Below are 13,764 nucleotides of genomic sequence, written 5' to 3' on the forward strand. Positions count from 1 at the left end.
CCTGGTTTATGTGGTACTGGGGACTGTAACTAGAGCTTTGTGGACTGTCCGTAGGCAGGCATTTTTACCTACTTAAACTAGATACACCCTCATCCCTGAGAATAACTATTAAGACCTCCCAGACAGTAAGAAAAACATAAAACTCTTGGGAAGGGAGAGAATTTGATTCTGAGTTAAGTTATATTCACATAATTGGTTTTCAACAACTGAAATTAGAAGCCATACACAAACAAGCAAACAAAGAGACACTTTAAAATGATGAGCTCAGAGACGCTCAAGAAAATGATGTGCAGGGTTGTCTTAGTTAGGCTTTCCATTGCTGTGAAGGGACATTGTGGCTACAACAACCCTTATAAAGGAAAAACTTTATTTAATGGGATGAACACTACCAAGTTTGAAGAATTGAAAGAAGAAAGTTTGAAGAAAAGTGGGTAGACCCCAAGGAGCCCGTGAGACATTAGGCAGAGAGACATGATCACTGTGGGAGCCCCAGAAACAGTAAAAAAGGAGACACGAAGAATACTTAAATATAAAAGAAAGGAAGGAAGAAAATGAAACTCCCCAAATTTGAAGAAAAGCATGAATATAAACATCTAAGAAGCTCAACAAGCAACAGTTAACACCAACTCAGAGTGTCCCACTGCAGTAAGACACAGGCTAAGCAAGCCTTGAGAAGACACACTAAAGAGACCCCACTGTAATGGAATCCACAGTAAGTCACCAGTGGATTTCTCACTAGAAACTTTAGAAGAGCACACCAGTGAGCTAACATAGTCCAGTTGTGAAAAGAAACCACAAAGAATCCATCTTCCAGGAAAAATTTTCTTTACTAGTGAGGGAGAAATTTAGACATTTTTAGATAAACAAAGTTGAGACAATTTGGGGCCACTAGATTCTTGTGCAAGAAATGTTCATGGGTGGTGTGAAGGCTGAAATGAAGGTGCACTAGGCATCTTTTTCCAAACCTTCATCATGTAGCCAGACTTTGAATCTCTGAAATCATGAACTAAGTAAACGCCTTTCTATCTAAGTAGCCCTAGTGACAAAAAGCTTACTAATGCCAGTGTAAGTGTAATCTTAGCTGTAACCAGAAAGGAAGTAATTATAGTGTATACTCAAAAGAGAGTGAGAGAGGGGTTATACTTAAGTACAAAACAAAAACAAACACAAACAAACAAACCAAACCAACCAACCAAACAAACAAAAAACCAAAAACAACAACAAATCAAGGCTGAGTGAGAGTGCTTGCCCTGGAAGCATCAGGGCCTGAGTTCAGATCCCCAATGCTGGTGTCAACAAAGAAAAAAAAAAGGGTATGGGCACATTCGCGCCTGGGACCCCAGTGCTCCCAGGGGGTTGGGCAGGGTGGGCAGTATGAAAACAAGATCTCTAGGGCTTGGTGGCCAACAGCCCAGCTCCAGGTTCCGTAAGAAACCCGATCTTAAGGGAGTAAGGTGGGGAATGGTGGAGCAGGGCACCTGATGTCTGCCTCCTTCCTCCTCTGTCTCCAAGGGCTTGCAGGTTCTCTCTCTCTCTCTCTCTCTCTCTCTCTCTCTCTCTCTCTCTCTCTCTCTCACACACACACACACACACACACACACACACACACCATTCTCTCTCTCTCTCTCACACACACACACACCATTCTCTCTCTCTCACACACACTTTCGACAGTGAAAGAAGTTAGAAATGCAGGAAATGAGAGACAAAAACATTAGAAAACAAATAGCAAAATCACAAAAGCCCTTCCTTAACAACAATTTATTTAAATATAAACAGTAAACTCTTCATTTAAGGATAAGGATTGGCAGAATGGATACAGCTATGCACTACTGTCTGTAAAAGAGCCATTTTAGCTGGTGTATACCTTTAAGCCCAGCAGCCAGGAGGCAGAGGCAGGCAGATCTCTGGAAGCCAGCCTGATCTACAGAGTGAGTTCCAGGGCTACACAGAGAAACCCTGTCTTGAAAAACAACAACAAAAAAATCATTTTATCTCCAGAAACAAAAGTAAAAGAATTAAAAAACAAAGATAATACTCCGTAACTCCATGCAGTCAGTAACTAATACAGAGCAGTGGCAGGGGCAGGGTGGGTGGTGGTGCACATCTTTAGTCCCAGCACTGAGGAGGCAGAAGCAGGGTCAGCCAGCCCCACATGGTAGAACAAGACTGATTCGGAAGGAAGGTTGTTCTCTGACCTCCACGTACATGCTGCAGCATGTGCCCTTCCTCCAAAATGAAGAAATGAAAATCTTGAGAGGCAGGGTGATCTCTGTGAGTTCAAGGTCGACCTGACTACATAGTGAGTTCCAGAACACCCAGGGATACCAAGTGAGATGATGTCAAAACAGAAGGAAAAGAAAGAAAGAAAGAAAGAAAGAAAGAAAGAAAGAAAGGAAGAAAGAAAGCAGAAAAGCAGATGGGCATCTGAATATCAAACAACATAGCCTTTAAAGGGAAAGGATAGAGAAGACAAAGATGGTACATCAACTGAACCGCTTCAACACAGCATATTTTTATAACAATTGTAATCATTCATGCATATAACAGACTACCGGAATATATCATGCAGAAATGATGACCAGAGAGAGATAAATAAGTCAACTGGGGCATTAACAATATAGTAAATCAACTAGATGTGACAGACATTTCCAGTTCACCCTACCCAGTAGCAGCTTGTACAGGATTTTCAATTGCACATGGGACATTTTCCAGAATAGACCACTTTTTCAGGCCACAAATGAAATAAAAATGTGTTGTATACACACAGGGGAATATTTTTCCATTCTTAAAAATAAGGGGATTTGAATCTGTTAAAACATGGATGAGCGTGCAGGATATTATTCTAAACAAGTTAAATAAGCCACACACGCATACACAAAAGCAAGTATTGCATGATTTCAGTTATATGAGATGCTTACAGGGGTCAACATTCTTTATTTATCTAGTGCCTAAGGCAGAACAAGTGGTCTCACATGTGCCGAGCAGGCACATTACCACAGGGCTACACCCTAGCCACCCTATCACCGACTATGTTAGGTGAGGAAAAATATGCTGGGAGTTGATGGTGATTAAGGTTGTAACTCTGAAATATATGTGGTATCAATAAACAGTGCACTTAAAGAGTTGTAAATTTTAGCCGGTGGCAGTGGCCCACGCCTATAAAAAACTATAAATGTTATGTATGTTCACTTTGCCATAATTAAAAACTGGAGGAAGTGGAAGAGATGAGTGTGTGTGTTTGCAGTCTCTTCACACATCGCTACATTTCGAAAGCCAAGACAGAAGGATTTCACACCTTCACAGACACCAGCTCTTCAAAAGAGACAGGAAAACAACAAAAAACAAACAAACAAACAAAAACTGGAGGTGTCTTCCTCTTTTTCTTCGCTGCTTCTGAAGTGACCACCACCTCCTGTCTGGCACCGTGGTTCCCCTCAGAACCTGGTGAAGCCCAGGATGGTCAAAAGAGAACACAAAAGTTCATCTGGCATGAGGCAGACTGAGATGTCAAAATGAAGTCTAACTGGTAGAAACCCAGAGGGATTTCTTTCTGCCTCTGGGGGTACCAGGCTTTCATATAGCAAATACATGCAGGCAAAACAGTCATCCGTGTAAGTCTTTTCGTTGTTTGATATATATATATTTGGAGACTGTGCTGGAACTTATCCTGTAGACCAGGCTGGCTTTGAACTCAGAGATCCACCTGCCTCTGCCTCCCTAGTGCTGGGACTAAACGCTTGCACCACAACTGCCCAGCTTTCCAGTCAGCCTTTAAGATACACATTTACAAAGAACATGAACACCACAGAAGTCTCACTTTCAATACTACCCAGAGTAACTAGAAAGATTGCCAAGTAAATAGAATGCTTGAACGATTGATATGTATCTATGTGATGGACCCTGCACCAACAAAAGCGAATGCATATTGTTGAGAATGGCACAGCAGGCATCCCATCTGATAAAGCCTACGCCAGGCCTTAAGATGAAGCTCTGCCATGGCGACTCTAATTAGAAATCAGTAAAGATGTATGTGCATATTCGAGGAAACAGAGTCAAGTTTTCCAAGTACTCCAGGGGTCAGCCAGGAAATAAGAAAAATTAGAAATTCTCTTTGAGAGAAAAGAATGAAAACACAACATTTCAAAACTTAGGGGACACAAGCAGTGCTTGAAAGGAAGACTTCAAATCAATAACTGTACCCATTACTGTAAGAGGCCAGAAATAGAGCCATGGAGCTGGCTCCATGGTAAAGTATTAGTGGGTAAAGCTACGCAAGCCTGCAGACCTGAGTTCGATCCTAACCAAGGGAGGATGGAGAAGAAAGACCCTTCCTAGCTGTCCTCTGGAATGGTTGGTTATTTGGGATCAATAAAGTGACAAATCTTTTTGTTTTGTTTTTCAAGTCAGGGTTTCTCTGTATTGCTTTGGAGCCCTGTAGACTATTCTGGCCTTGAATTCACAGAGACCCGCCTGCCTCTGCCTCCCAAGTTCTGGGATTAAAGGTGTGTGCCACTACCACCTGGTTAAAGTGACAAGTCTTTATTTAGGCTGATCAAGAAAACAAGGGGAGAGAAATTATTTACATCAAGGATGAAAGAGACAGTATTACCAATCTCACAGATATGAGAAAGACTAGAAGGGGGAGCACTATGAACTCTGTATGCCAACCAATAAGAAAAGTGGACAATTTTCTAGAAAGATGTGAAATAGTAACTTTAGAAATGAAAACTCAACTGACTTATAGAAGTAAGACTGGTTTAGTTATTTAAATGTTCCACAGAGAAAAGACCAGGCCCAGATGTTCACTGTTGAATTTAATTTAATGTTTAAAGAAGAATTAATACTAATTTGTCAGGCTTGTGTGGTGGCACACACCTTTAATCCCAGCACTCAGGCAGAGGCAGGCAGATCTCTAAGTTCAAGGCCAGCCTGGACTACAAAAAAAGTTCCAGGACAGCCAGAGCTACACAGAGAAACCTCGCTTCTCTGTTTTGAAAGAACAAAACTAAACCAAACCAAACAAATAAACACCCCCCCCCCAAAAAAAAAAAAACCAGAATGTTTCAGAAACACATTCTGGAAATAGAAGATAAAGGAACATTTGCCAATTCATGCTACAGGACTAGTATTACTCTAACAAAACCAGACAAAGATAGTACCAGGAAACATTATCAAAGCACTGGGAATATAAATGAACTTTAAGTTTAATATAAATAATACATTTACATTATTTTACATGGACATAGTTTTGAGTGGCCAGGTGGCTGACATGCGCATGGCAAGATGAAAGAAATTGAAACACTAGAATTTTAGTTTTAATTTCTTCCCAGAACAGCAGATAGTTGCCCAGAACAGGAGGGTTCGTCTAACTTAGTTGGTGTCACTAAAAATTCCTCCCCTGGAGAAACAATGTCTTTGTTCCCTCACTAAAGTCCCAACAATAAACTCATGTATGATGACACTAAAGTCCACTCTGTGGCACCAGTGAATTTATTGGCTTACTTGGAGTACTGGTAAATGGCTGTTTGCAGGAATGTGAGTGGAAAGTCTTTAGCCATCAGGGATGACAGCTCTCTGGTGGCTTCATAGGCAGATCCCCTCCCTCTATCAGAGAGAATCAATCCCATGACTCTCCCCACCCTTCCCTCAAGGACAGTGGTTCTCAACGTGTGGGTCATGACTTCTTTGGGAGTTGAAGAAGCCTTTCACAGGGGCTGCCTACAGCCATCAGAAAGCACTGATAATTACATTACAATTTATAACAGAAGCAAAATTACAGTTATGAAATAGCAGTGAACATAATTTTATGGTTGGGGGTCACCACAACATGAGGAACTGTATTAAAAGAGTACAGCATTTGGAAGATCGAGAGTCACTGTTCTGGGAAGTCAACAAGTCCAGCTGGGATGATCTTTTGCAATCAGGAACAGCTGAACTCTCAAAGATGGCTGCTGTTGGACTCAGAGGACAGTTCTACACAACAACTGGACTGACAGAATACCCAAAAGTGACAGACTCATACAGGCTGTTAGCAAAGCAATGGCACAGAATCAGCACATGACATTTACCAACCTTAGTGTATTCACGTTGAGTGTGTTTTATAATACCAGGGCACAAGTAAGAGTGTGGGGACCTCTGGCAGTGGTGGCACACGCCTTTAATCCCAGCATTTGGGAGGCAGAAGCAGGTGGATCTCTGTGGGTTCAAGGCCAGCCTGGTCTACAGAGCTAGTTCCAGGACAGGCTCCAAAGCCACAGAGAAACCCTGTCTCAAAAAACAAAACAAAACAAAAACAATGTGGGGCTGTAGGCACTGTTGCTGACACTGAATTTGTACAGAATTTTTTAGAAAGCATTTGGCTGATGTTAAAGGAAGTTGTTCTTGTTTTGAAGGTGTCTATGCATTGACATTGTAACTTTCTTTTTTAAAGATTTTATTTATTTATTTATTTATTTATTTATTTATTTATTTATTTATTATGTCTACAGTTTCTGCCTTTATGTTTGCCTGCAGGTCAGAAGAGGGCACCAGATTTTTATTTTAGATGTTTGTGAGCCACCATGTGGTTGCTGGGAATTGAACTCATGACCTCTGAAAGAGCAGGCAGTGCTCTTAACCATCTGAGCCATTTCTCTAGCCCCGAAGCTGTAACTTTCTAAAAATTCATTCTGAAGACATAACTGGACAGATATGTATGATATATAGCCATGCTATCTTTCCAGTGGTGTTTACAATCGGGTGATTCATCCCCAAGTTTTTATAAGTTGGTGACTCATCTCAGCATTGCTTGTAACAGGAAAAACTGAGAAAAGAGAACTAATTGTTCAATAATAGAGTTAACAAGTTTCAGCCTGAGGATGGACTACCAGAAGGTTATTAAAATTTTATAGACATAGAAAAATATCAACAGTGACTATCTTCCAGTAGTACATTACAGAGAGTTCTCAAAAAACTTTTCTTTTCTTTCTTCCTTCCTTCTTTCCTTCCTTCCTTCCTTCCTTCCTTCCTTCCTTCCCTTCCTTCCTTCCTTTCTTTCTTCCTTCCTTATTTCCTCTCTCTCTTTCTCTCTCCCTCCCTCCCTTTCTTTCTTTTGAGGCAGAGAGAAAGTGAATGCATGTGTGGCGGTCGGGTGAAAAATTTTGGGAGTGTGCCCTGACTTCCACCTTGTTGGGAGCAGGTGTCTTTTCATTTCTGCCAATGTGCTGCTTACCTGGGCAGGCTAACCAGGATTTTATACTGATGTCACTCTTTCATGTAGCTTCCAGGGATGGAACTTGGGTCATCAGGCTCATATGTTTAACACTTTTATTCATCGATCCCCTGCAGATACTTTTCATTTGATTTAATTTTTGTATTTTTCTGTATGTTTCATAATTACATCCACAAAAAATGTCTTCATTGAACCATTATACATGAAAGAGTTGGACTCAGTTGTTATGAGCAGTTTTTCCTACCAGCCTGGTCCCATAGCCGTGTCAGCCCCAAATAACACACAGAGATTCTGTATTAGATATAAAGCTGTTGGCCAGTTACCAGAGTTTCTTATTGGCTAGCCCTGTCTTAAATATTAACCCATTTCTATTTATCCAAGTGTTTCCATGTGGCCTAATCTTACAGGAGAGAGGGTCCAGCCCTCTTCCCTCCAGTCTCTACATCTTAAATCTCCTCTACTACATCTCCCAAAATCCTCCTTGTCTCCTAGTCCCACTTATCTTGCTTTCCTATTGGCCAACAGGACTTTATTCATTAACCAATAAGAGAAACATATTTACAGAATGACATCTCCCATCACTCAGTGGCATCTATATAAAATCCTGGCATTCCTATGGCAATAAGGGAGGTGGCAACAGGAGAATCACCTGGAAGACTGAAGTCTAGTTAGTCTATTGTTACTATTATTATTATTACTATTATTATTTTGGTTTTTTCCAGACAGGGTTTCTCTGTGCAACAGTCCTCACTGTTCTGGAACTCACTTCGTAGACTAGGCTGGCCTTGAACTCACCGAGATCCACCTGACTTTGTCTCCCAAGTGCTGGGATTAAAGGCATATGCCAGGAGAATTTATTCTTAATGTGTCTTTCACACCCAGCTTCACACAGCAACTCTACTCCGAATGACCATAGAGGGTTGAAGCAGTTCGTGAGTAAGCCAGTGTCACACAGGTGCAACCTCCTAAAACTCAAAACCGCACTTACCGGTCACCTGTAATGGGTGCAGGTGAGCAGAATAGCTCACTCAGTTGCAGAATAACCTTACACAGGCTTAACTTTCCTGTATCAGCAACATAATTAGGAAAGTTCATAGTGACAATGCTACCAAAAACCACTCTGATTTAACGTTAAGTATTCTCATGTAATAAGTATAACAATGTGTGTGGTGTGCACCAACAGTTCTGAAGAAGCACATCTGACACCTATAGCAAACTGTAATACACTTTATATTGACAGTGGGAGCAAGGAGGGTTTTCTTGTCCCCAGGCTCAAGCATGTTTATTTCAAGTGTCCTCCAAAACTCTCTATCTTGGTACAGGCTCTGTCATAGCAACAGGAAAGGAAAATGGCAAACAGTTGAGGGTGTTAAAAACATTATGCTCTTGAGAACAGCTATATGGTAAACCCTTTCCAGCAGAATTTCCTATTGTTTATCTAATGGCATAAAAAAATGCCTGTAGTAGGAGCAGAAGTTAGAAAGCTCCTCCATGGAGACAGCCCTCTGGCCTGCCTGGAGATTTCTCATCAGGAGCCCAGCATGGCAGGTTCAGCAGGGCTCCCCCAGTTATTTCTGTTGTGTTTCCTAACTGCCCGATTTTACAGAGCTGCTTTTGCTTGCTCCCTCAATCCAGTTACTGTGGTCATTGGTGCTGGATGTTGTAAGGGCCCTATCTGATGCTGTTTTACTTTCCACCTTCTAACTCTCCACTATTCGCTATTTGTGCTTTTATTTTTGCTTGCTACATATTCCATGAACTCGTTCAGTCAAAGCTGAAAGCATGCCCACCATTTGTCATTTTCCCATACAGAACACTAGCTTAAAACAAAAGGCAGAAAACAACACATGCTCACGATCAAACATCATCTCTGGGAAAAAGCAACTGAGAACATCCCCAGACAAGATCAGGATATCCCAATGAGGCAGTATCACCACAGACCATTCAATTAAAAACTTTATGCCCACAGTTGATTTATGGGACTTGTCCTTGGCTTGGGGAGCCTGGGGTTAGCAAATAAAATGAGTTAGATATAACAGAAGAGTCTGTGAACTCCAAAATTCCATGCCATTCACAGAGCATGTTGTAACTGGGAAGCCACAGGGGATGGAAAAGCCTGTTTGCTCCAGGGTGAGGTAGAAATGTATTTTAAAGTCAACCCTCTCAATTTTTAGGTATGTGACTTTGGGCAAGTCATTTCACTTCAGTGAACTCATCCTTTCATCTTTAAAGTGGGTGTAGAGGTATCTATCTCCTAAGGCTGCATGAAGTGCCTTCATTTATTGAAGACTCACTAGACGTCATGCAAACTCTCCAGTGGGTAACACTGCGTTTGGTCATCTTTGTATTTCTAGCACCAGAACAATCGTGTTCCACATATTTGTCCTAGGATTCTTGTCCAAAGAAAGAATGGAGGATGAATAGAGCTGACAATGGGATGTCTAAACTAATTGTTACATTAATAAATATACAACAAGGGCTAGGGATGTGTCCCAATTGGTAGAGTACTTGCCTAGCATATCAGAGACCCTGGCTCTGATTTTTAGCACAGCGTAAAACTGAGCATGGTGACACATGTCTGTACACCCAGGACTTGGAAGGTGGAAGTCGGTGGATCAGAAGTTAGATAGTCATTGGCTATATCATGAGTTCAAAGCAAGCCTGGGATACATAAGATCCTATCTTTAAAAAAGTCTGTCTGTCTGTCTATCTAACTATGTATCTATCTATATGTATGTATCTATCTATAATAGACAGGCAAACATCAGGATTAATCCATTTCATAGATCTAGTTTTAGATCTGTGTTTCAATTTTGGCTTTGCATGAAATCCACATTTGTCCTGACCCCACTTTTATCCAATAGGCAGCTGTTTTCTCAGTTTGAGAGAAGCTTTGAGGATGGGTGATTTGCCTAATGTCCCTATCTCTCTTCACACACTCCCATGTGCACACCCTGAAATCAGTCTGGAAACAGAACCCTAATTTCCTGAGTACATCAGCCCAGGAAAGCCTGGTTGAAACTCCCCTCCTCCAGCCCTGTGCCGTCCTCCAGCAGCCTTTGTAATAAATTGAGAGCTACATAGCTACCTGCGCGGTATGGCTTTAAAGGGGAAAGCTGTCTGAAAGACGCACAAATATTATGACTCCCTGCTATGAAAGTGTCTCTCCCGGGAGCCAGGAAGAGAAAGCGTGTGGAAATCTTAACCTCTTTGAACATGCCATCCTTTAAGTAAAGCTCCTATTTAAGGGCTGTCCCGGGAGACTACAAGCTTGTCATCTTCCCCACAATCCTTGGCTGCGCACTGTTTATTAGTGAGACAGCTAATGTGCAAAATGCAGGAAGGCCAACTCCAGCTCCCGCTTTGTTCAGGAACTGTCTCTTTTGAATGGCCAAGCCGCCAGCAGCCCTGCAGTTAGAGTCTAGATTTCTCTGTAATTGCAGTTTTAATCTCTCCCCAGGCATGGATCTTTAAAAGGGCAAAATGGTATGGTACAAAAAGTGGTTTTTAAATTAGACATGTCTAATTGTAAAGTCCTAAGCTCAAGTCCTTGGTTTCTTACTTACTGTGTGACTCTGAGGATATTACTTCACCCCTTGTCAGTCTAAGCAGACCATTGTGACAAAATATCATAGGCTAGGCAATTTATAAACAACAGAAAAATGTTGCTCACAGTTCTGGAGGCTGAGAAATCTGAGATGAAGGCAGTAGCAAGGATTATCTGGTTTTGTGGCCAATATACCTTCTCAACATGTCCTCACAAGTTGGAGGGCATAGGTAAGATTGATCCCCAAAGCACCTTTTACAAGGACACTCACCCCATTCTCATGATCCAATCAAGGGCTAAAAGCCCTACCTCTGAATACTACTTACTGTCGAATTAGAGGCGTGATTTTACTACATAAATTGGGAGAAGGCGCAAACTTTGCCTCCCACTAAATTCTTCATCTGAAAACCCGCTTTGTGCATTTTCATAGCGGTCTCTAGGGCGAATGGAACTTGATTGGATGCTTATCAATTAGCTTTTCAGTGGAATTTCCAAAGGAAAAGCTGTGGAATTCTGGGGGGGGGGGTCTCTCTTCCTATGCCCCTCTCTGCTGGCCATCAGGTCTGAGAGCAGGAAGCTGTCTACCTGTCTACATGGCTTTCCTGTTTGAGAGTTTGTCTGCAATGCAAATGTTTGAGGAGTGTAAGCCAGGCAATGGCCCGCTTAAGGCAAACTTCTCAGTGCTTGGCGAAGGGCAGTGAGTCATGCCTGTTGTCTGCCTTCTTTCCAGCCACAGGCTTTTAGTCTTTCTGTGTTCCCTTGAGGAATTCCTGGTTCTCCTGGATTAGTTCTTGGCAGCCCCTTGTAAATGAAATTGCAGCAGGATGGTTGTAGTTGGTATATACTACAGAGTAGGTGCAGTACTAATTATTACTCTGGTGGCATCTGAAGTCTCTTTCTTGTCCCCTCCCTTCTCCCCTATCATCCTCCCTGCTCTGCTTTGAAAGGCACAGCCACTTATCAAAACTGGATTCTATTGGAGTGTTGAAGACAGCCCTGTGGCCTGGAGAGAAATGCTCTCAGTGCCTTCCATTGGACGATCAGCGGGGTGAAATGGGAGACTTCCAGGCAGTGTGACAAGCTATTGTACCTCCATCCTGGAGCTCTGACCCAGCTTGCCCTCTAACTCTGTGTGGCCCTGACATGCTCACCTGCCGAGGCAGTATTTCTCCCATCACACGCTAACCTTCTTGTTCATTTATGAAGTAGGAGTGAAACAGGCAAAACCGACTCTTTGGATTCTAAATGTGATCTCTAACGAATAGCGAGTAAGTAATTCTATGTTTTCAAACTACGACTAATTTGAGAGCTTACAGTAGAACAAATGATAGCCAGTGAACAATTACTATGTGTCAGGCATAATGCAAAACACTTGTTAAAAGCTGGCTACCCTGGAGGCATGTGATCTCTGATATACAATCAGCTTGTTTTGATTTCAACTGGGTTTGAGTTCCAGTGGCATGTTATATTGAGCAATCCATTATTTCATCTCTGTAAGTCTCAAGGTTTCCATCCATTTCCCTAGTGGAGCGGTATTGCCCTCATCTGGCTTCCCGGTTCCAGTTTAAATGACCCCCTCTTAGAGCTATCTCCCTGAACATCCATCTAAAGCAACCTTCCCATCCCTTCACCTCTGTCCTCCATCATCTCACCCTGTTTATTTCCTTCCCACCACTTATCTTCATCCACTATGAACATCCACTATGAGACCAGGATTACTGTCTAATTACAGGAGATCCAGCCCAGAATACCAGCCATCCTTCTAGAGCTGAAGTCCTAGTGGGGACAGCAGCCAGCCAAATGGACAAGCTGATAATAAGTAAATAATATCCTGAGCCTTCTAAAGTGCCATTTGTTTATTACCTCTCTTCATGACCCTGTTTCCTCCTTAAGGGTGAGAATCACTCTGTCTTGATTTCTACCAAATTTCAGGGTCTAGCACACCATGTTTAGCATAGCACATTCTTCAAAACTAAGGCAAAACACAGAAAGAGTAGGATTTTGAAGAGTAAAGGAGATAATTGTAGAGGTAAAGTAGATAATCCATGCTAAATCTCTCAGTGTAGTGCCTGGAATGTGGTAAACACTTAATATAAGTGTTGGCTGTTTTTCAATTAGATTACAAAGCTGTGCTCTTAACTACTTTACCGCACTGTCTATAATAACAGACATAATAATAACTGATTATTATCACAGAATTATATACAACAATGTACAATTACTGAATTCTACTGCATGCCATGAACTGTCTAGGCACATTAAAAGAATCTTATTTAATTATAGTGCCACAATAATCCTGAAAGTTGCACATCTTTAAGTACCAAATTCCTCTAATAAAATGTCGGCTGGGATGAGCATCAAAGATGAGCACAAGCAGATGCTGTGCGAGTTTAGGGGTGTAGACACAGGTAGCCAGGAGGCTAGGGGAGATGGGACTAGGAAGACTCTGCTGGAAGAGCCCTGGGGGTGGGGTGGGGTGATGCTGGCAGAGTGTTGTGCAGCCCAGGCAGAGGAAAAGAAAGATTGGGATCGAGCACTGAGCAGTGTTCCAGGAAGTGCTCCATTCACAGGTGGCCAGGAGGTGAGGTACATAAATGAAACCTTGCAATCGGGCTGCAAATGGAGGGTAAGATGTTTCTCAAACAACAAGGGGAGGGATTTGAGATTTATCCCAGAGATAATGAGGAGCTTCTGAAGGTTTTAAGTAGAGCAATAAAAAGTATCAAAAGTGTGAGTTTTTTGAAGATTTATTTGGTCCTAAGATAGATGATGGGGCTGGAATTGCTTGACAAGCTATTGTAAATGTCAAACAGTTGGAAAGAAGAGACCTGTTTGCATAGGTGGTGCTAATGACAGAATTTAGGGAGCAACACTATCTGGTGCAGGTGAGGCAATGGTGGCGTCAGTCCCAGCTGTGAGGTTCCAAGTTTTAGTCATTTGGCCTTTTCTAATGCATTTAACAAAATGTTAAGTTCAGAACCAGGAAGCTAATAGTTCTTTAAAT

This window comes from Phodopus roborovskii, unplaced genomic scaffold (genome assembly GCF_943737965.1).
Source record: "Phodopus roborovskii unplaced genomic scaffold, PHOROB, whole genome shotgun sequence".
NCBI classification, from domain to species: Eukaryota; Metazoa; Chordata; class Mammalia; order Rodentia; family Cricetidae; genus Phodopus; species Phodopus roborovskii.